This window comes from Physeter macrocephalus, chromosome 11 (assembly GCF_002837175.3).
Source record: "Physeter macrocephalus isolate SW-GA chromosome 11, ASM283717v5, whole genome shotgun sequence".
Taxonomy (NCBI): Eukaryota; Metazoa; Chordata; class Mammalia; order Artiodactyla; family Physeteridae; genus Physeter; species Physeter macrocephalus.
Genome location: NC_041224.1, coordinates 126656268 through 126681617, shown reverse-complemented (window position 1 = coordinate 126681617; position 25350 = coordinate 126656268).

Sequence of the window (25350 nt, the reverse complement as noted above, 5' to 3'; positions counted from 1 at the left end):
TATTTCCTTTTTTTTTTTTTTTTTTTTTTTTTTTTGTGGTACGCGGGCCTCACACTGTTGTGGCCTCTCCTGTTGCGGAGCACAGGCTCCGGACGCACAGGCTCAGCAGCCATGGCTCACGGGCCCAGCCGCTCCGCGGCATGTGGGATCCTCCCAGACCGGGGCGCAAACCCGGTTCCCCTGCACCGGCAGGCAGACGCGCAACCACTGCGCCACCAGGGAAGCCCCCTCTAGTGTATTTCTAAGCTATTGTTTCTTCAGCTCTGTGACTTCTGATTGGTACTTTCTTATATTTTCTCTCTCTTTGTTAAAGTTCTCACTTTGGTCATTTATACTTTTGCCAAGCCCAGTGAGCATTTTTATGACTGTTATTTTGAACTCTTTATCAGGTAAATCCCTTATCTCCATTTCATTTATGTCTTTTTCTAAGGTTTTATCTTTTTCTTTTGTTGGGAACATATTCCTTTGTTTCTTCATTTTCCTTGAGTCTCTGTGTTGGTTTCTATGCATTAGATAAAAGACCCACCTCTCCCAGTCTTGAAGAAGAGGCTGCATGGAGGATATAAACTTTATTGTTAAACCTTACCCTAGTTCTTGGTTGTCTTTCAAACCTTTGTGATTATCCCTGCAGCCCATTTTATTTTAGTTGTTCCTGGTATTTGAGGCTGTACTAAGACCTGTCAGTGTTCCAAAGAGAAGAACCTTGGTCTGTACCTAGATTCAGGCTGATTGGATGTCAGACCCTCAGGCAGCAGCTTTTAAACTATGCAAATATATACAGTCCTGTAGGACCGCAGGTGTAAGTTCCACTGGCTTCCAGTACCAGGTGATCTAGAAGTATCCCCTGGGTGGCAACCATGAAAATTGGGGTGCCAGACAAGTGTACAAACTTCTTTCTGGTAGACACCAGTGATCTGGAGTGAGGCACAGGGAGCGTACAAAGATGACATCAACTGGCCCCTGTCCCTGGAATGTATCTAAGCAAGCCCTTAGATGTACACCAAGCCAGAAACCTGCCCCTCAGGGTGAAGTTACAGGAGAGCAAATCAGCCTCTGGAAGAGAAAGATTGGGGATGTGTTTTAGTCTGTCTATTGTCTGTGCTATGCCCTGGGAATAGTAGCTGGCCAATTACCGTCTCTCTGTTACAATCCCACGGGGCCTAGGAATTCAAGCCCTGCTGGCCACCAGGCCAGGTAATCAAGCGGTGTCCCCTGAGGCACCAGAAGGAAAAGCTGGGGCACCAGTTGTATGAACAAGCTCCCCTCTGGGAGATTCAAGTGCTCTGGAGCTCAGCAGAGGAAGAGCACAAAGATAGCACCTGTCCTCCAATGTCTCTGGTTAGGATTGCAATTGGCCCTTATATGTTTACTTAATTAAAAGTCTTCCCCTTAGGGCACAGCTATAAAGATGAGTAAATAGGCCTATTTCACAGAAAGACTGGGTGCCTTAGTTTGTAACCTTTCTGCTGTGCCCTGTGGGTGGTAGCTGATTAAGAACTTTGTCCTTTGGTTATAGTCCTGTGAGACCCACAAGTATAAGCCCTACTGGCCACCAGAGCCAGGCAACTAAGATGTGTACCCTGGGTGGCAACTGCAAAAATCAGGGTGCCAGACAAGGCTATTAGCTCCTTCTGGGGAGATACCAGCAAGCTGAGGCAAAGGAAGAACACAAAGATGGCACCTGCTGGTCTCTGTCCGCAGAGAGTATTTCAGTAGGTCCCTCGATGTGTGTTAAATTAGATGACTGCTCCTCAGGTCAGTGCTTTAAGATAAGCAAGTAAGCCTCCTTCACACAGAAAGTCTGAGTGCTTTGCAGTCAGCTGCCTCCACTCTGGTCTCTGGGGATGAGGTGGATGGGTCTACACTTACAAGCCCTTTAAGAACTTTCTCAGTTTGCTATAGACTTGTGGGGCTTGTTGACAGGAGCTGTACTGGCTTTCAGAGCTAGATGTTTTGAGGGCTTATCTCTCAGGTGGAGGTCTTAAAACCTGGAGCCCCAGCTTTTTAAGAGGTTCAAACCCTTTGCTCCTCAGGGAGAAGCTTGGAGTTTTGAATTCCTTCTCACTTGTGGGTTGCAGCACCAGGGGTGGGGTTTATGGCAGGATTGTATCTTAGCCTCTTCTACCTACTTTGATGTGGGTTTTTTAAATCATTTGTTTGATGTATAGCAGTCCCTCAGCTAGTTTTTGACTTTTTTTTTCAGAGGAAGTTATTCCATATGTAGCTGTAGATTTGGTATGTCGGTGAAGGAATGTGAGTTCAGGATCTTCCTATGTTGCCATTTTGAACTGGAACCCATGTAGGTGTTCTTTTATTTTTATTATGTGTATATTATACAGAAAATTTATTTATACATATTCTTTTGGTTTTTAAGCAATTTACATTAAACACAATTTTCAAGAACAAGAATTAGGTGTAATTAGTGGAAATAAGTATATCCAGCCCTTTCAAATAGTTTTGCTGTAAAAACAGAGAGATAGGTGGTAGATGGAGCGAATAATGTGGCCAAGGACAGGGTTTGGTATGTTTGTCTATATTGAGGATGTTATTTTTTGGTCAGCATTTTTGGATTGGTTATTTTGCTTTGTTTGTAAATTAATGAAAGTGATCTAGTAGAGAGGAAAAATTGAAGTAGCATGAAGAGATGCCAATTACTTGAACAAAGTCCTTGAGTGGAAGAGAGGGGAAGAGATCCACTCATTAACAGGCACTTTGTGCTCCAGCCACACTGAATATTGGCAGTTCTACAGAATTACTGTGTCTTTCACAGCACCATGGCTGAACACTGTTTACTCTATCTTAATTCTCCTCCCCCACCCTCCACATGTGAAAGTTTTCTCATCTTTCAAGAATTCATCTCAAATGTCACCTCATTAATTATCAACCTTTTCTTACCAACCCAGATGGAATGAGTCATCCCTCCACCAGATTCCATAGTATCTCTACATGTGTCTACTGAAATCACATTTATCATTCTGCATTCTGACTTCCTCACTTGTCTTACTCATTTGCCTATATTTTTACTGTCTAGTACTAAGCCCGACATATCATAATTCATCATAAAATATTTAAATAAATGAGTAGAAAAAAGACATTTCACTTAAAAATATTGTATCATACAAAATGTTTTGAGGGCATAATTAGTTTCCCCATCTCTTTACATCCCAAAGTATGTGAAAGTCTGCAATTTAAAGATGAAGTAAAGATATTTTAACACACTTTCCTCCAAAAATCTGTTATCACCTACAAAGAATGAAAAATCGAGAGGGTATAAACCTTCCATACTCAATGAAAAATAAAAATCGTACAGAAAAAAATGTATACTTGATGCTACTACAAAATCTCGTTCATAATTACACACGTTTTCTATTACCTAAAGCAGAAAACAAATTTCCCTAAAAGGTAGGCTCATGGTTCTGAAGAAGCCTTGATTAGAACCATATTTCAAAATTTGTGGCTGGGTCATAGGATTAAAGGACAGTATGGAGACCTAAGTCAATAACATAGATTAGTAGGAAAGGTGATGTTAAAGGGGAAACCATGCTGACACGCCATCTAAACTAGGTCTCTAGGCCAGGAAGACTTTAATCAGGAGATATGTTCTAAGTTCTATTTATCAGACAGTAACTGATTGTAAGCTTAATAAGACACAAAGCTAATTCAGGTTACTTTCCTGGCCCTTTTTTTTTTTTTTTTTTTGCGGTACATGGGCCTCTCACCGTTGTGGCCTCTCCTGTTGCGGAGCACAGGCTCCAGACGCGCAGGCTCAGCTGCCATGGCTCACGGGCCTAGCCGCTCCGCGGCATGTGGGATCTTCCAGGACCGGGGCACGGACCTGCATCCCCTGCATCGGCAGGCGGACTCTCAACAACTGCACCACCAGGGAAGCCCTTTCCTGCCCCTTTTAAAACTATTCCTCAACAAATATCTAGCCCTAAACAAAAATGAATAATAATCTGAAAAGAACCACTATAAAACACTGATACTGTAAAAGAATAGAAACATACTTTTAAATTGACAGGAATTTAAAGAAATTATTAAAACTTTTAAAGAAAGTACTTTGTAAAAGATAATATAACAAAATGTAACCTGAAAAAGATCAGGGAACTAACAAGAATAGAAAATGAAAACATAAATAAATTAAAACTATTACAAATGACATTCATAGAATGTATACTACTGAAAACATACTTGGGTAAATCAAACAGAACAGAATGGAAATAACAAAGACAACATCTATTTATACCATAAATATGTAAGACAAAAGGATCCAATACACACACACATATATAATTTCTTTATCATGTGACAACTTTAGATGCCCGTAATATCAATGGCAAACAATGTGGAAGAACAATGACTACCATGTGTGCCTGTTTGAAGAAATTTGCCTTTCCAGTTGGATAAATTTACTGAGAAAAGGATAAATCTTCACTTGCCATGTGTGTGCCGCTTCGAAAAGAAGGCATGCTTAACATCTTTTTGCTCTCTTACAGAAGAAGAGATTGATAATTTAGTTAATACAATTTTATGAGTGGTGGGTATGAGACTAATTATGATGGGCTCAGGTGTGTGTACTGTAAAGCAGGACATTGCTACTTGAATAAGCAAAATTGCATCTAAATGACAATCCACACAATGAATAGCTACTGGCCATAAAACATCTTCCCTAATCTTAATCATGCTGAAGGATGTAACAAGAAAAATCAATTTGATCAAATGGTGGTCACTAAGTAATTTCTTTTCACTGATTTTGAAAAGAAGTATTGATTAAAAGCTTCCTTTTATTTGTCCCTGCAAAGTAAGTTGGTCTGTGAAGGCAATACGTGCTTGCTGGGGTTTTTTAATTGAGGAATGAGATAAAAACCATTCCTTCATAACACAGAGAATGCCAGTGAAGACCAATCCTATGATTTCAAGTGGTTTTCTCTAAGGACCTATATCAAGTCAAATCTAGGATGTGTCACATCTCCTCAAATTTCATTGCTCAATCAAGTCATAAGGCCAAGCCAAATACATGTCAGAAGAGAAAGTAACCTTCTTTTGGGGGAGGGGTTGGAGGATTGAATATTGTGAACAATAACACAATATATCATACAACCCAAACACTTTCATTATGATTTTTAATATGAAAAAATGTTTTTTCCAACTACTTTAGAAAACTAAAAATGTCTTATGTAAGTAAAATTCATATACAGAAATTTGGGGGATATTAGTCCATATGCAATTCTCAGATAATCACTCCTAACATACAACATTAAATAAAATTATTTTACTAATAGATATTTTTTCCTAATATACATGTATTTGAATTGTTATTAGGCAAAAGCTTGCCTGAAACTGAATATTTTTCCCAATAAACACATCTATTTTGATCAGAACTTTTAATAAAAGGCATAGTTAAAGTAATTGGAGATATTTCAGCAAGGATTAGACTTGTGACATAGGTGGAATAGAGAATAGCATAATGCATATTGTTAAAATATTGTTAGTATATAAGACAATTTTAACTTATGTGGTTCAAGGAACGATGTTTAGAAAACACAGAAGACAGATGTTATGGACTGAGCTGTGACCACCCAAAATTTATATTCTGAAGCCCTAACCCCCAGCGTGATAGTATTTTGAGATAGGGAGATAATTTTAGGGAGATAGTTAAGGTTAAACGAAGTCATAAGGGTGGGTGCCTAATCCAATAGGACTATTATCCTTATTACCAGAGCACTCTCTCTGTCTGCCATGTGAGGACACAGTGAGAAGATGACTAAAAGCAATGAAGAAAGCTCCGACCATAAACTGAATTTGCCAGCACCTTGTTCATGTACTTTCAGCCTTCAGAACTGAGACAATACCTATTGTTTAAGCCACCCAGTCTGTGGTACTTTGTTTTGGCAGCTCAAGGAGACCAATACAATAGATTAAGCCTCAATTTGGCAAATACTTTCTTATAATTAGAGTTTTAAAAAATGAAATGCAGCCCGTATAGTAAACGTTTATTTGTGGGAAAGAAACAGTAGCTTATACACTTGGACAGGTATTAAACTGAAATAGTTATTTTTGCTATTTTATATTTGTTTTGTATAATATATTAGTAAGTTGTTCATATTTGGATACTGACAGAATTTAATAAAACTGCTACAGAAGTAATCATGCTTTTGAAACTGATTAAATCATCATATATTTCTTTCATCTTGGAGAGTTCCTTAGTGAAGATTCAAGGGCAAATTTGTCAGAACAAAAGGTAACGAGATGACCCAAAAAAGGTGACAGAATCTCTGATGCTCTTGAGAGCAACAAAACAAAACCCATGACCTTGTGTGAATTTTGCCATATACTCTTCAGTTTCTGCATTTAATTTGCCATATGTTTTCAAAATAGCAGTGCCTTAAGTTTCTTTATCTGTGATATAATATGGTAGCCGTGCTCTATCTATATATCTATGTTCTCTCTCCTAGAGTGGTGGAAAATGTCTGAAAGAGAACTGAGAGCAGTTGCATTAGACATACGGCAAAACAGTGAACTAATTTGACATAAAAAGAGTAATTCCTCAGTAACCAAGGTTCATGTGTCTGTCCAATTCTGGTTTTGCAGTTAAAAAAAAAAACTACTGAAATATGATTTAATACCATCTTTCCTAGAAACACAAAAGAATCCATTTAAACAGAGTTCTTGCATCTTTTATAAACCTGTAGTTAAATTGTCCACCATGATAGCTAATCTCCCTTTTACTTGGGTCTGTAAGATATATTTATATGTGAGTGTATTCTCAGAAAAAATGTCTAAACATTATTTATAATTTTAGGAAATGAAAGCAGACTATAACATCACATTTCTCCTCTTTGCAGTTAATTGATTTACAGGCATTTATATTTGTAAATTATAGAAGTTAAGTCATCTATGACAGGGGTCCCCAACTCCCAGGCTGTGGACCGCTATTGGTCCACAGCCTGTGAGGAACCAGGCAGTACAGCAGGAGGTCAGTGGCAGGCGAGCAAGTGAAGCTTCATCTGCAGCTCCCCATAGCTCTCATTGCCACCTGAACCAACCCCCATCCTCCCCCACCCCGCTCCCATCCGTGGAAAAATTGTCTTCCACGAAACCAGTTCCTCATGCCCAAAAGGCTGGGGACCACTGATCTATGAAACTTACTAGTAACTATTCCTTTTATTTTTTATTTATTTGTTTTTTATTGACGTATAGTTGATTTAGAATATTAGTTTCAGGTATACAGCATAGTGACTGAGTATTTTACAGATTATACTCCATCCAACATTACTACAAAATAATGGCTATAATTCACTGTGCTGTTCAATATATGCTTGTTGCTTATCTATTTTATATGTAGTAGTTTGAATCTCTTAATTGCATACTCCTATCTTGTCCCTCCCTGCTTCCCTCTCCCCACAGGCAACCACTAGTATGTTTTTTATATCTATGAGTCTGGTTCTGTTTTGTTATGTAGATTAGTTTTATATATTAGTTTATGTAGATTGTTTTATGTTTTAGATTCCACATATAAATGATAACATACAGTATTTGTCTTTCTCTGTCTGATTTATTTCATTAAGCATAATACCCTTTAAGTCCATCCACATTGCTGCAAATGGCAGGATTTTTTTTTCTTTTTTTATGGATGAGTAATATTCCATTGTGTGTTTGTGTATGTGTGTGTGTGTATACATCTTTATCCATTCATCTGTTGATGGACACTTGGTTTGCATCCATATCTTGGCTATTGTAAATAATGTTGCTATGACATTACAGTGCATGTATTGTTTTGAATTAGTGTTTTTTTGTTTTGGTTTGGTTTTTTTTGGACAAGTAACCAGGAAAGAAATTGCTGGATTTTACAGTAGTTCTATTTTTAATTTTTTGAGCAACCTCCATACTGTTTTCTACAGTGCCTTCACCAATTTACATTCCCATCAACATTATACGAGGGTTTCTTTTTCTCCACATCCTCTCCAGCATTTGTTATTTGTAGACATTTTAATGACAGCCATTCTGACAGGTATAAGGTAATATCTCATTGTGGTTTTGATTTGTTTTCCTCTAATGAGTAGTGATATTGAGCATCTTTTTATGTGCCTCTTTCATTTCTTTTAGGGTAGGTTTAGTACTGATGAACTCTTTCAGTTTTTGTTTTTCTGAGAAGTTTTTTTTATCTGTCCTTCAACTCTGAACAATAATTTTGCTGGGGAGAGTATCCTAGCAAGAGTATCCTTGCTGTTTTTTCCATTTCAGTGCTTTGAGTATATCATGCCACTCCCTTTTGGCCTGCAAAGTTTCCACAGAAAAATCAGCTGTTAGCTTTACAGCAGTTTCCTTGTATAATACTCTTTGTTTTGCTCTTGCTGCCATTAGAATTGTCTCTTTACCTTTAACTTTTGCCATTTTAATTTTTTAAGTCTTGGTGAAGCCTGTTTGGATTCATCTTACTTGGGACTCTCTGTGCTTCCTGTACCTGGTTATCTGTTTCTTTCTTCAGATTTGAGAAGTTTTCAGCCATAATTTAATCAAATACATTTTTGACCCCCCTGCTCTCTTTCTTCTCCTCTGGGACCCCTAAAATGCAAAATACACTTGAAGTTATCCCAGAGATCTCTTAAACTATTCTCATTTTTTTAAATTTGTTTTTCTTTTTGCTGTTCTAATTGTGTGATTTCCATTACACTGTCTTCCACATCACTTGTGTGTTCTTCTGCATCATTTAGTCTGCTGTTAATTCCTTCTAGTGTGTTTTTCATTTCAGCTATTATATTCTTCAGTTCTGACTGGTTCTTTTTTATATTTTCCATTGCCTTGTTAAAATTCTCACTGTGTCCAGCTATTCATTTCCTTAATTCATTAGCATCCTTATTACTAATTCTTTGAATTCTTTATCTGGTAAATTGTTTATTTCTATGTAATTTATTTTTTCAGAGTTTTTCTCTTGCTCTTTCAATTGAGATCAGTTCCAGTCTCTCCTCATTTTGCTTAAGTTTCTCTGTCTGTATGAATTTAGGTGAAACACTTACCTATTGCAGCCGTAAAGTGTTGTCCTTATGTGGGAGCATCCCTATATAGTGTGCATGTGTTCAGTGGCTTTGGTAGTAGAGCTGAATTCGATGTGAACACAAGTCATGTCTTTACTCAGGGTGTCCTGACAGCTATCATGTTGGTAGGAGGTAGGACTGGAGATATAGGGGCTATGGCTGGAGCCAGGTGTGAGCCAGGGCTTCCCCTCTGCTCAGTGGCCATCATCACCCTATTGAAGGTGGGGTTGAATTCCAAGTTTCTGGAGCAGAAGTCCTGAGGGTAGGATCTGACCTGGCTCTGTTTCCCTTGTGTGTGTGCTCTTGTCTCTCCCAGCACCTGCACCCTTTACCTATAGGGAGCAATGCTGTAGCAAGAGCAAAAGTTGTGTGGGCTCTCAGCTTTTGATGGAGCACAGACTGCAGCAGTCCACCCACAAATGGAGGTCCACACTGCTTCTGATGCTGCCTGTGCAAGCTCTAGCAATAGCTGCCTCTTCAGGTCTGAGCCTCCTTTATCCCTCATGGTCGATCTCTCCCCTCAGCCTCTGCCACCCCCACTGTGGTGTGGCACCCTCCATAGGGCTGGCAGGCCTGCACGGGCTCTTGGCAAGTGTCAGCGCACAGGCTGTAGTGGTCCAGCTGCCAATAGCTTAGAGCTACTTCTGATGTGCTGCCTGTGTAAAAGCCAGCAATGGCTGTCCCCACCCTACTCAGAGACTGCTTCAGGTCTGAGTTGCCTCTGCATCTAAGAGCCGAGCTCTTTCCTCGGTGTGGGGTCAGGGCAGTACTCACTCTAGCATGTGCAACTACAATGTGAAGTAAGTGAGGCTGGAGCATTCGCCCTGTTCAGGCTGGGGCACGTGCCGGGGGTGGGGGTGGGGGTAATTGTATGGAAAATGGGCAGCTATTCAAGGAGTTTTTCAATCCACCCTCTCTGCCCTGTTTCAGGAGCCAGCCAGAGCACTCAAGCTCTTCATGAGCAGAGTCCAGGCTTGCCACAGCCCTCCTGTTAGTCTCACCAGCCCTCCAACCAGCCAAGGGCACTTGTCTTTCCTGTGTCAGACCCCAGGATTGGAGTGCACAGTATGTGGCTTGAACAGCTCATTCCCCAGGACAGGTCTTCACCAGTGAAATCTCCCTTCTCCTCTAAGTCCCCTCCCAGGCGCACAGGTTCCAACCTGCTGATGGTTTCTCTTCTTTTCCTACCTAATTCTGTGTAGATCTTACTTATAGCCTTGGTTGTACAGAAGTCTTTCTGCAAGTTTTCAAGTAGTTTTCAGTGAGAATTGTTCCACACATAGATATATTTTTGATGTGTTCATGGGGGGAGATGAGTTCTGCATCTTCCTACTCTGCCATCTTGATCGATCTCTCGATTCCATTTAATAATGCAGTTGATCTTTCCATCCATCACGGTCCTTGCAAGAGCAAGATGCACCCTTAAAACTATTTAATTGAGGATAGTTTAAAAAATTCTGCCAAGGTTTGGGCAGAAGTTAGGAAAATCAATAAGATAATGTGTTATTCAGGGGCTAGCAAAAATAGGAAGCCTTTATTATCCCTAGGCTCCCTACCTAACCTAATTCTCTTCCTAAATTGGGTTCTTCTACCCTCTGATCCTCATATCTAATAAGAAAACAAGAGGGAAAGAACGCTTTCATGAAGTCTATGCAAGTCAGCCTCCAGACATCAGAGAGGAGGATGGAGAATAATAGTAGCTATAAAAGCACAAATAGAATAATCCAGCATAATATCGATTTTTGTTATTAATGATACTTTACATTTAATTTACATGTAAAATCATTTAAGAAAATTTCCTATAAAGTAAATAAAATACTAAAAAATTAATTAACCAGTAAACACTAATATTTATTTTATATTCAAATCATGTATTATATAATCTACTTCATTAAAATATGAGTATTTATTACAGGTATAATAAAGCTATTTCTAATAACTTGAAGATGGCTAGTAATAATACTTTATCACTAATTACCTCATAGAAATTTCTATTATAATCCTTTTAGTTTTAAGTGTTTTATATTTTACAAAGAAGCTTTGCAACTATTATCTTATTACTAAGAATAACTAAATAGAATGAATGCTAATTTTCTAGATAATACTCATTTACTTGAATGAAAAAAAATAAAAAATCTAACTGAGTTTCATAGTATGCAAGCCGAATATAAATAAAATAATTAATTGCAGAAAACTGATTTTATAGCTCAGGCTTACCAGGGAAATAAGAAAGTAAAGCCATTCATTTAAGAATCAAAAATAAATATTTTGAGTAATAAAATATAAGATTAATCACATTATTCTATAATATTATTTCTGTATAATTTATCAACTTGGGACATGTAATAATATCTTTGATCATAACCGATTGAAGTATATGGAAGATATAAAATCCATTTAAATGACTTAAATGATCATTTTCTGGCCACAATACTATCTTCCTCTAACACGATCCTGTTAATGAAGAACCATTTTCCTCCCCCACATTATCCAAAAGCTGCATGGAGTGGCATAAGGAAATCAGAATTTTATACATCAACAAGACAAGTGCTTTTTTGTTTATATGTTGGAAAAATATTTATTCTGCTAAGGACTTTAAATGATTTTTCATTTTAGTTGTTTTTTTTTTTTTTATAAATTTATTTATTTATTTATGGCTGCGTTGGGTCTTCATTGCTGCGTGAGGGCTTTCTCTAGTTGCGGTGAGTGGGGCCACTCTTTATTGCGGTGCGCAGACCTCTCACTGCTGTGGCTTCTCTTGTTGCGGAGCACGGGCTCTAGGCGCGCGGGCTTCAATAGTTGCGCACGTGGGCTTAGTTGCTCCTCGGCATGTGGGATCTTCCCGGACCAGGGGTCGAACCCGTGTGCCTTGCATTGGCAGGCAGATTCTTAACCACTGTGCCACCAGGGAAGCCCAATTTTAGTTGTTTCTTAATGAAAATAATTTTAGTGATTTTATAGTTGAGTCCTTCCAAATTAAATAGGTATAAGAATTGGAAATTTACTCCAAAATTTTTGTATTATTTATCTATGTAAAGTATACTTGTTTAAAAAAATTATTGAAAAACTTACCTCCAATAAACACACTTGCCCATTCTCACATGAATCATATGTATCTAGAAATTTGTTCTTAAAATCAAAAATGCTTCATTTTATTTAGATTATTACTTTTCAAAAAGTCCTCAAAGTAGAAGCTTTTTTAATATGGGCCTTTAGAGTTGATTTGAAATCATATCTAAATTGTGGCTTTTAAGCTCTCTTCTGCTTATGAAATTTTTTGACAGGAGTATATGCTAGTTAATTTTTTAAATGTGCTTCCATGTGATTAAAGGCTAAATACAATCTATTAAAAAGTTTATGCAAAATAGATACTTTGGTGAGTAAAGGGTTTTTTGTTTGTGTTCAATAAAGCAATGGTTTTAAAAAAATATTGCAAATGATTTTCAAAACAGTGTGTCTGTTACCTGCGATGAATTTGTTTGAACTGTGTTCAAGTGTCACACTTAATAAATAATACAGGTTGAATTCATGGTATCACTGCTTCTGTCCTAAATATCCTTGTGATTAAGGACCAGGAATTGGGAGTCAGTTAATTATGGAAAATTATCATTGTTTTCTTACTGTTGACCATAGTTTAGATTTCAAGATGTGGTGTGATAAGTAAGACAGTCTGTTATATTTCATCACATTCCTATGTTTCCTTTACTCATGTAATTTTTCCTGCATCTGGAAGCTGTCCTTCATCCATTTTTCATAGTCACTCTGTTTTGTTAGTAAGCATAGAGAATAGCAATTCAGGAGGAGAAGAATAATTTTGGAAGTCTTTCCTTCTTTAGCAAGATGAAAATGAATATTAAGTATAACTTTATTCAGTCAGTATCTTTTTAATAGACAGATTTGCAAAACCCTGTGACCAGCACGTTTGAAGATAAAAGGCAATGTCAGTGGATAGGAGGAAAGGTACTGGATTAAAAGCTACCTTCATGTCTGCCAAATTATTAAACAATTAACCCAAAGCATATCTTTGTAAAATAGCTATTGTAATCGGTTCTCAGGTATCTTCTACACAACAGTGCTCATCAAATACTTGTTCCTTGCTGAATGTCATTAGAATATTCTGGTTAACAGTGTTTATCAGTGTACCTTCATCAAACTTAATCAATGGGTAGGAAAACTATCAAAACACTCATCTGTATACCTCAGATGGAAAAGAAACAATTAGAAGTATAGTTCCTGTTACTAAGGTATGGGCAGCTGAGTGAAAGTTTATGGGAGTTTTATTGTCAAAAAAAATCTAGATTTAAAGGAGAGACTTTATTTCAAAAGACTAATACTTAGGGAAAACACTCTCACCACAAGATTTGCAAACATCTCAGAGGGCAAGTAAACGCAATTTTCTTTTATAAGGAGGAGTAAATAAGGCTAGAAAAAATTGGGTTTGGGGAAGTAGGACGAGTGGATGGTAACTGAACTTGAGCAGGAAGTATCTGACCACAAATCTTCTTAGTTAGGAGCTAGCTAATCAATGTATTCCAAAAATACAAAATTTAATATTTCAAAACTATCTGTATAGTTCTAACTTCTCTCATACTTCAAATCATGTATTTATGAACAATGACAGACAACAATTTATTAACTATTACCCTCATCTGTAAGTAAATATGAATGTGGGTAATAATAAAATATATGTTAGTTTTTTGAAGGAATTGATTTACTACTATGAAAGATGGAGAATTTAACTCACTAATACTAATTGTACCCTACCCACCTCCATGTTTTGGTTTTGTGTTTATACATATTTTAACGTTTAATTTTTAAATGTTTATACATTTTAATTATTATTTTATTTAATATTATTTTCACCATTGGAGTTCTCAAACTTTAGTGTCTGTAAGAAGCAATTGAGGACCTCTTTAAAATGTAGAGGCCTGGGTCCCTCTCCAGACATTTGATTGGGCAGGACATGACATCTGCATTTTAAACCAGCACTCCATCTTCAGCATAGCCATGAAGGGGAATTCAAAAGATAGTCAAATAAGAACAAATAAATTGGTAACAAAATTATGGAAGAGCATTGAAGACCTAAGTTGATTTGAAGAACATGGAAAAATGAAGGTTTGAAGTGCTATCAACCCAAACCTCCTATTTTTCTTTCTCCCTACCATTTCTTTGTGGACCAGTCATGAAAAAGAAAGAAGCTGCTTTTTAGAATTGATCCAGAGATAAGTGTTGGTTGAGTGTGACAGAACAAAATAAGTTTGGAGTAAGTACAATGAGCTCATGGAGAGAGTGCTTCAGAGGCTATTTACAGTGAAGGAAGAAGGGCCTAATGAGCTGTGAAAACATGAACTGATGTATGGAAAGGACTTGTAGTATCAATACTGAAGCCAAAGGAAGATGTAGGTAGAGTACAAAACAGAGGCCTTGAATTTAAAATTCATTGTTCAGCATGTGACCTTTTTTAAATACAAGGAAACAGATGTTTGTAATTATCTAGAATTTACAAGAAAATATGTATATAATAATACATAAATATTAAGATATGTTTAGAATTTGGTAGTAGTCCATATGTAGCCATTTAGAAGTTTGAATCAAGGAGAGACTTTCTGTTTACTGTATTTCCAAGATGATTATTATCTCCTGTGTAACTGAAATAATGAGAAATCAAGCTTACAGAAATAGTTTTCCCAGTCCTTATGAGACTGTATGCCATTTCTACCCACTGAAATAATACAGCTTAAATAAATTTGGCATAAATATCATGAGATTTTCCCTGAATATTCTAGAAATAATTACAGATGATCTAACCTGACAATATATAAATTACATTTTTATTGTATACTCTTTAAATTCAATAAATATTCGTTTAATCTATCACTGAAGAAAATAGTCATCATTCATCATTTTTGAATGATGAATGTCTGAAAGATGAGAGTACATAATTAAAACACAATGAGGTATATAGCATGGATCTCATTATTCTCAGTAGAATTTGGATTTCTACTGGAAACAAACCCCAAAACTTTGGTTCTTATGCCTGGAAAGCATAGAAATGAAGAACAAGTTTCTATGCAGCAAAATTACTCTGCAAAATAAAAAAGTAAGTAAGGGGCTGGTTACTGCTTAGATAAAATAAATTAGTTGCACAGAGAAACAGGGATTAGGAAGAATAATAAATATCAAATATATGGGGCCATATATATCTCAAATAAAGGCTAGAAAATTATAATCTTCATATAAATGCATTTGTATCAAAAGTTCAGTTCTGTTTATTCCTTTACAAGAGGCTTAAAGAGAATCTGATATCCAGGTTAGAAAAAAAGTGGAATCCTGAATGGTGTTATGTAATAGATACTTCCATCTGGCAAGAAAATGTTCATAAATAAATGGTAATTTTTTTCCTGGGAAAAAGAAAATAACTCCAGTAAGGTATATCTATGGCTAACAACTGTTGGCTCATATTATTAATTGCAAGTAAAAAAAATTTACTCTTTATTAAACATTTAATGAATTTAATGTTGAAGAGACTATTGGGCCATTCGAATCTATCTTATATTCAGTTGAAATTTACAATAGTTTGATCAGATGATTTTATTAATTTTATGTGCGTGTTTGGGATTACATCACAACTAGACATCTACTCTTTTTGTGGTTAAAAAGGAGATAATGATGCTTTATTTAGAAGTATTTTCTGAGATGTGATTCTTTTCCATTGAATTCATAAATTGTTACAAAAGAAAATATGTATTTCTGACTTGATAAATGTGACTTTACTTTTAAGCTCATGATTCCAAATTTTTATTTAAGAGATAAAATAGTATAAAGATAATACTGCTGAATATAAAACTTGTGCACAGTTAGAATTTTTCTCTGTAAAAGTCAAGATGAAAGTGGTTTATGTAAAAGCAAAACTGTGGTCCATTGATAGAAAAGGAAAAATGTCATAGAAAGAAGTAAATTTCCTTTCAAAGTACTAGGTGACTTTGTTGACAGCACTGAAACAATTGTCTGAGGTGCCAAATATGTGCAGAGGTATATTTATAATTTTACCATTTTAAAACTATTTTTGGTTCAGAAGACATTAATGAAAACATTAAACATTTCTCAGAAAAATAAAATTGCTTTACAAGGTGCTGTTGCTTGAAAATATGCTTTTTATACAGTTATGGAAAATAAAAGATTAAAACATTTTAATCCAAAATATTGTCTCCTAAAGTACACAGAGGGGCTTTTATGAGCTTTAAACTTCTAATGCTTTTAATGATTCAGTTATTAATTCTTCCCATGTATTCATAGCACAGTTTTATTGTTATATCATTTTTAATGCAGTTTTATGATTATAAAACCACCAATTACAAAGTCATAAATAAAAACCATCATAGAAATGCTCTGATTGATTTTAAGAGGTGGAGGAGAATAGAGATTATAATAAAACTAATCTTACTTTTGAGCACTTATTTTGTACAAAGCATTGTTACACAGTTCATACACATTAATTTAATTTCATCCTTACCAGCCCATAGAAGTTTTGATATTATTTCTCCTTTTGCAATGTAGGAAACTGAATATTAGAAGGAAAAACTGGCTTAAAATTACAGGGCTAGTAAATGAGCACGAATGTACATTCAGGTCTGTCTGATTCCAAGGATGGCTTTCTCAACATTTAGATCTTCCTGGTATAGCATTCAAAAAGGACCCAAAAATGAAGCCTCAAAGCTAATTTGCAGCAGGCTATGTATGGGGTACACTCTATTACCCTTGGCACCATACCACATAAGCTTACATCTATTTAATTTCTGTCTTAATTTTAATTTCAGATGTATTGCTATATTTGTACTTAGAAACATATCTGAAAATTAACAATCATACTACTGAGTTAATAAAACAATGACTATTTTCTTAGCCTGCTTTATATTTCTCCCTTGAAAGAGCCCCGATCTCTCCCTCATCACTTAAACTCATTTGGTTTCTAAATCCAACCAGTTTTCATCAACATGTCTTTTCAATATATATGCCTCTCTAAATGCCCTCGGCCTAGGTCTGGAATGTCATCATCTTTGCTAGACTTACTGCAACCCATTCTCTCTCCCTCTCTGCTATTCTCATTTCCTCTAGACACATAGTTCTAAAAATAACAATGACAACAAGAACAAAAACACAAAAGTATCCAATCAGTTATTTATCACCTTACTTTAGTGTTGGATTAACTGACAGGGTGATTCTGTCTCCTCGACTTTGCTCTTTCCTTAATTTCTTCCTTTTCTTATTTTTCTTTCATGTTCTCGACACACAGTAAGCTGCTTTTATTTAAGGTGTACAATTTGATGAGTTTAGATATATGTCTACATTTGTGGAAATCATCACCACAATCAAGATAATGAACATTTCCCACTAAAGTCTTCTTATGTGCCTTTGTAATCCCTCCCTCTTGCCCATCCACAGTGCCTGCTGCCACCCTCTCTGGTCTGATCTGGTTTCAGGTGCTATAGGTGAAGCTTAATGATAGTTACACTGCAACTATCTCCAAAGAAGATTTCCTTAAATTATCTTCTTAAAATCCATGCCATCTATTTATTCCTGTGAAGGAGAGGTTTTTGAGCTATAATATCAGTTCTCAGATTTCCTTTGGAAAATATGTATCCTAATCTTTGTCAAAGAAAAATTGCACCAGATGGGTTAAATAGACAAGGAAGATATGTTATTCAAGACGGCAATACATTATTGCAATAGAGGGCAAGACTAATGCTCTAGGGCTGAGACACTGAACTCTGCAGAAACAAAAGGCAGGATAGTGCCTGAGCTTTTGTATGAACTAGTGGAAAAGTATTGGAGGACATTAGGACAGATGTTTGTCAATGTGATTATGTCAATTGTGTTTGCTAATGGAAGAAGTTTCGTTCTTAAAATCCCACAGAGACTAGGAGACTGGGGTGGCACTATCTTCTTTTAAAAAATTTTATTGGAATATAGTTGATTTACAATGTTGTGTTAGTTTCAGGTACAGCACAGTGAATCAGTTATACATATACATATATCCACTCTTTTTTAGATTCTTTTCCCATATAGGCCATTACAGAGTACTGAGTAGAGTTCCCTGTGCTATACAGTAGGTCCTTATTAGTTATCTATTTTATATATATAGTAGTGTGTAATGTCAATCCCAATCTTACAATTTATTCACCCCATTCCCTTACCCCCTGTTAACGTAACAGGACACGAACCCGTGTCCCCTGCATCGGCAGGTGGATTCTCAACCACTGCGCCACCAGAGAAGCCCTGTACCCTTTTTTAGATTCCACATATAAGCAATATCATATGATATTTCAGTATGGCAATCTCTAGGTCCATCCATGTCACTGCAAATGGCATTATTTTGTTCTTTTTTATGGCTGAGTAATATTCCATTGTATATATGTACAACATCTTCTGTATCCATTTTTCTGTTGATGGACATTTAGGTTGCTTCCATGTCCTGGCCATTGTAAATAGTGCTGCGATGGACTTTGGGGTACATGTATATTTTCGAATTACAGTTTTATCCAGATATATGCCCAGGAGTGGGATTGCTGGATCATATGGTAGCTCTATTTTTAGTTTTTTAAGGCACCTCCATACTATTCTCCATAGTGGCAGTACCAAGTTACATTCCCACCAACAGTGTGGGAGGGTTCTATTTTCTCCACACCCTCTCCAGCATTTATTGTTTGTAGACTTTTTGATGATGGTCATTCTGATCCATGTGAGGTGATACCTCATTGTAGTTTTGATTTGCATTTCTCTAATAATTAGTGATGCTGAGCATCTTTTCATGTGCCTATTGGCCACATGTATGACTTCTTTGGAGAGATGTCTATTTAGATCTTTGGCCCATGTTTTGATTTTTTGATTAGGTTTGTTTTTTTGATATTGAGCTACATGAGCTGTTTGTATATTTTGGAAATTAATCCCCTGTAAGTTGATTCATTTGCAAATATTTTCTCCCATTCTGAAAGTTGTCTTTTCATTTTGTTTATGGTTTCCTTTGCTGTGCAAAGCTTTTAAGTTTAATTAGGTCCCATTTCAAAGGGCTGGCTCCCAGGTCCTTGAGAAAGTTAGTCCTGGGTTAACTAGCAAGAGGCTGGAAGAGGATTTACATCTCAAAGGGAAAGAGAAAATGTTTACAATGGCAAGTTTTCTAAAGTAAATGCTTTAATAAAAGGGAGATCAGGGGCCTATAGTTGGGAAGAAACCAGTTTGAAGTCTGCTCAAGCTGAGGGGAATGTTAATGATGTCTTAGTCACCTGGTATCTCACCTTAGTGTTTCATTTCTACATATCTTAGTGCCTCAGTCAAAATTGCAAAAGTGTATTGCAAAATTGCAATACACTGATGGGTAACGAATGATGACGAAACATAAATGGCCAATAGGTTCATTAAAAAAATGCTCAAATCCACTAGTGATCAAGGAATTGCCAAACAAGCCTGCCTGAAGATACCATTTCACTCATAGTCATAGAAAAATATTTCAAAACCTGAAAACACCACATGCTTAAGAAGATGCGGAAGAATAAACTATCATACACAGTTGGTGGGAACAAAACTTAATTTGGAGTTTCTTGAAAAGTTAGAGAAATCATTCCCAAAGAAACACTCTTTTATTCCTATAGATATAAATAAGGAAATGTCCACTCACGCAAAGAGCTATCAATAGGAATAGTCACAGAAACACTATCTGTAATAGCAGGAAAAAAAAGAAAGCAACTAAGAGCTTAAATATCAACCAAAATAATAAGTAATTTTACATTCAGTCAAAGACTAAACAGGAGTAAAAATAGATGATCTAAGAAAACTCTATCAATATGGTTAAATCTTCCATACATTAAATTAAGGGAAAATGAGTTTCAGAAGAATATATACAGGATGACACAATTTATGCAAATGTTACAAATGGAAAATAACATCATAAAGTATTTACAGAAACATATAAAAGCATGCATGCAAATAATAAACTCTAAAATCAGGATATAATACACTTCTATTAAAGGAGAGAAAGATGGATTTCAGGAGGTATATTTAGGGGACATCAAGAGTATGCTGCTGGCTTGTAGGTACATGAATGTTTCTTACTTTATACCTCTTGATTTGACTGGAATACTTCATAATGAATTAGAGTTAAGAAAGTTGTATGTGTGTGTGGGGTGTGTGTGTGTGTGTGCGTGCGCACGTATGAAATCATTGTATATACATATACATATATATAATCATTGTTTATTTAAAAGTAAAACAAAATATAATGAAATGAATGATTTTTGGTGTCTGACTATCAAAATATCAATCATTTATAATGTAGGTCATAAGATTATTAAACTTTCAGTAAACTTGAATTGGATTTTGTTTTAATTTGATATAAATTCGCATCTTAAGTGGAAAAATAAGCAACTTTAGAGTATCAAAGAACATGCTCAAAAAGAAAATTAATAAGACATGAATCTACTGTTGATCTTCCAAACAAAAACTAAGGTAGGGAGTCAAAGTCCAGGATCCACAGGACAGAGCTGTTCCTAGGAAAATTCCTGATCCTAAGACATGAAAACAAGATAAATAACAAAAAATGCACTTGATTATCCATAGAGAAATGATCAGTGTTACTTAGAGGTAACATTGTACATCGAGGCTGCAATATCATATTATTTAGGTTGATTAAATAGCATATTTTCCCCCTAGTGAGAATGCTGAAGGTTTTTCATGAAGATGTTATACTTCTACATTGTTGTAGGACAGTAGGTCAATATGGCCCTCTGAAAAGTAGATACAAATATAAAAACACGTATAAACTCATAACTGTTTTCTGTTTGACTCAATTTTAATTTTAGTGTTTATTCTAAGGAAATAATCTAAATGAAGAATAAAGCCTATGTGTATATATGTGTGTGTATGTAGATATATGTAATATTTCATATATGTATATACGTGTATATTTTGACACATATAGACATCAAAATATGTAATAGTGATGACATTTTATTGTGTTGGGCTTGTTTCCAAAAATAATACATATAAATACTTGAAGAGTTACTTGTAAACTAATAGTCAAATATGTTGTCTTGAATCTCTTCTAATACCTGATAGTTAAGTGTACATTATTGCTGTAAATGCACAATAAATATTTGGAGGTGCATTTTCAGATAATGACGATTCATTTACCCTTATGAATCTTTCGTTTCTAGTGTACCTCCCTGATAAACATTATCATTAATTGGCTATACTCATAAATAAAAGGGGGTATAGTCTGCTGTCATTGAAGAGAAAAACATTGATTTACTCACATCAATAAGTAGTTTTTAACAGATATTGTCTTCTGATAATATAATCACTTAGGCCATCTTAACTTTATACCACGTAAATTTTTAGTAGATTAGTTAAAAAACCCTTAATGCTTAAAGTGCTATTATAACAATGATAACATTGAGAGTAACGTTTTCGATTACATGATACTGATAATATAATAATACTGTGATAACTAATATATATTGAGTAAGTATAGTGGGTCAGGCACTATTCTGACACCTTACATGAATTTTCTGACCTAATCTTCACCACAGTCCTCTAAGATGGGTGCTTTTATCATCTATCGGGAGTTTAATATGGAGTCTGGGGCACAGAGCAGTTGTTTAATTTGCCCAAGTGGCACAAACTGCTAGTGACAGAGCTGGGATTTGAACCCAGTTGACACAGTGCATTGTTTACTAGGTATTTGCAAAGCGAGTCTTTGTCATTTTCTTCCACTGAAGAATATTTGAGAATTTCTAAAACTAAGGAGAAAAGTTGACTTTGACTCTTCAACAAAATTCTTTTTATGTGAAGGACACTAAAACAATAACACTTCAGCCAGGAGCCCGTTTTCCAAGTTAATAGCTTTTCTATTTTTTCCTTAATGTTTTGTTCTTTTTTTTCCTACTGTGGAACTTGATTGGAGAAAAATCTCAGTGTGGTAGTCTGTTCTGAAAAGAATACCTACCAAAGACAAAGAACTTTTAAAAGAATAAATCCTTTTGTTCCCTGTCTGACAAAATATAGAAATATGGTACAATGAAACCCCTCAAGTGAATACTTGGCAAAGAGGGAAAAGAAATCTGTTAAAAAGTAATGGCTATTTGAATTTTTTCCAAGATAAATCAAGTACATTTCATTTAAAGTGGAACTCTCTTTCACAGGAGTTGTTGGAAGACAGATTGAGCAATTGAGTAATTGGAAACTTCCTGCAACATACAGGCAGTTCATGAAAAACACAGTCAATGAATCATATCTCTGAGTCTCCATAAACATGATCAATCCAGTCTGTCCTTCACTGAAGCAGTTTGAGAATATAATTCAGAATAAAAATATATTTTATTTAAATAAAATGCAGACGTTACTTGTTAAATGTTTAGAGAAAAGTATAATCATATAAGCAAAGAAGAAAAATGGAAAACATTCCAAATTCAGTTCCCCAAAATAACTACACTATTATCTCCATGTATATTCTTCTTCACTTTGTATATGTTGTACACACAGACATAAAAAGAACAAAATGAAATTGTACTATATTTCAGCTATATTTATCATTTAAAACTTATGTTTCCACTTAGTTGTACATGGTGCACAGCAGTAACTATTTCACCATAGGATGACTGCTAATGACTAAATAAAATGTCCTTGTACTGTGTATCTTATTCTAAATAACTGAAATGCTATCATTATCCATTCAGCTTGTTCACTAAAATGAACAATTACAAATTAATACTATTATAGCTAAATCATTTAAACAGTCTTCATTAATATAAGCATATACTGTAACATTTTAAAGATACCACAGAACACTAGCTGCAACAATGATATAAGCATAGGACCTAATGAATTAGTTATTGATGCCAAAAATACTTTTAGCACCTATTATATGTCAAGCAACAAATGGTTCAATAAAAATGACTTCAGAAATGTAGCTATTTGGAAATACTCATTAATCTAAGCTAAATGCTAATAGTAAATGTGAGGATAGCCTCCTTCATTTTTTTCAATTTGATAAACATTTTGTTTAAGTGTTTTTATTCCTTTTGCAGATTTTTATATTCTGTTATCAGATGTGTTAGTAGATGTATATGTAAGTTAGCAGGTATATTTCATGCATGTAAAACTGAACTCTGAGATCACCTAAACAAGTCTGACTATATCATATCTATTCATTCCTTTAGTCATTCATACATTCAGTCATATTCAGAATTTCACTCACAGACTATATATTCTTTTCTCTGTCCTATAAATATCCTCAGTAACATACACTTTCACGTTCAGTCTAAGTAGCCTGGGATAGAGCTAGTGACTCACGTCACCAGATAAAGTGTCCTTTTAGTATAACAACTGATAATAGTTCCTCAGGGGCTTCTTTACACAACTATTAAACAGATAATATAATAACATAATAAAAGAAGGGAGAAGACTAAAATTCTTTGCTGGAGTAAAATACACCACTTGTTCATCAGGATTTCATTGATTCCCCTGGGGCTCAGAACGTGTTATGGACAGTGATAGCATTACCAGATTTACACACCTTCTAATCCTTTCTGTAAGTGTACAACTTCTGATGTGTGCACAGATTAATAACATTTCAACTATACAAAAGTATTTTTGATTTAGAAACTTTTTTTCCTGCAGTTCCTATAAAAGTGTTGAGCTAATTAAGAATTGTAGAACATACTACACACCTAGTAAACACAATTTTAGCAGATTTAATTCAATAATATATAAAAAGAAAAATACATCACGACCAGTGACATTTATCCTAGGAATACAATGTTTGGTTAACAATTGAAAATCAGTTAATACAGCTAAACAGATCAACAAAATATAAAGAAAACCATATGCTCAAAGTAGTAGATAAAGAACAGGCATTTGCCAAAATCAAACATTCATTCTTGATAAATCTTTCAGCAAAGTGTGGTTATATAAGACTTCCTCAAGCTGATAAAGCGTATTAGTTTCCTGGGGCTGCCAGAACAAAGTACCACAAGCTGGGTGCCTTAAACAACAACAGAAATTTATTGTCTCACTATTCTGGAGGCTAGAAGTATGAAATCAGGGTGTCATCATGCTTGGTTCCTTCCAAGGGCTGTGAGAGAGAAACTGTTCCATGCCTCTCTCTTAAGCTTCTCTTAGCTTCGGGCATTCCATGGCTTGTAGATGGTATTCCCCCTGTGTCTTCACATCATCTTCCCTCTGTGCATGTCTGTCTTTGTGTCTATAACAGGCATCTAAATTGAAAAAAGAAGTAAAACTGTCCTTGTTATAACATGATCATCCACGTTGAAATTCAATGGAATCTATGAAAATACTGTAAGAACTAACAAGCGTGTTTAGCAAGGTTGGAGGATATAAGATTGATATACAAAAATCAATTGTATTTAAATATACCAGCCACAAACAATTGGAAATCAAAATTAAACAACCACTGCCATTCACAATAGCTTTAAAAATCTAAAATACTTAGGACTAAATCTGAAAAAGTGTGTGTATGACCCAAACACTGAAAACTAAAATACATTATTGAAGAAGACCTAAATAAAGAGAAAGTTATACTGTATTCATTGATTAAAAAATCAAATGGAAGATGTCAATCTCTCCAAATTTGATATATAGATTCAATGCAATCCTAACCAAAATCCCATGAGGCTTTCTCGTAGTAATTGAAAAGCTAAGTTTTAAATTCATAAAAAATGCAAAGGATGTAGAATAGCCAACAAAAATTTTTAAAGTAAAAGTAATGATGTAATACCAGTATTATCTGGTTTCAACCAGTGTTTCTCCTTTCTTCTTTCTTTTTTGTATATATTTTATGTATCTTGAAGTTGTTCAACAGCTCAGTGATTCTCTGATCATTTTTTTATATATGTCTTTCATTTGGGATTAACTCTATTATGTCTTCATGTTTGTTATGTTTTCTTCTGTGATATATAATTTGCAGTTAATTCCATCCAGTGTATTTTTCATCTATGGCTTTGTAGTTTTCATTTGTAGAGGCTCTATTTGAGTCTCTTTTCTAATTCCCATGACTATATTTGTTCAATATTTTTACTAATTTTTAAACATATGGAATATATTTTAATTATTGTTTTAATGTCCTTTGTTGCTAATTCTAGCAGTTATGTCAGTTCTGGGTTGTTTAAATTAGTTGATTCTTCTCATTGTTGTTCATATTTTCCTGCATCCTTTGCTGACTGGAAATTTGGTTCCAATGTCATACATATTGAATTTTACCTTTTGGTGGTTAGATATTTTTATATTCCTATAAGTATATTTGAGC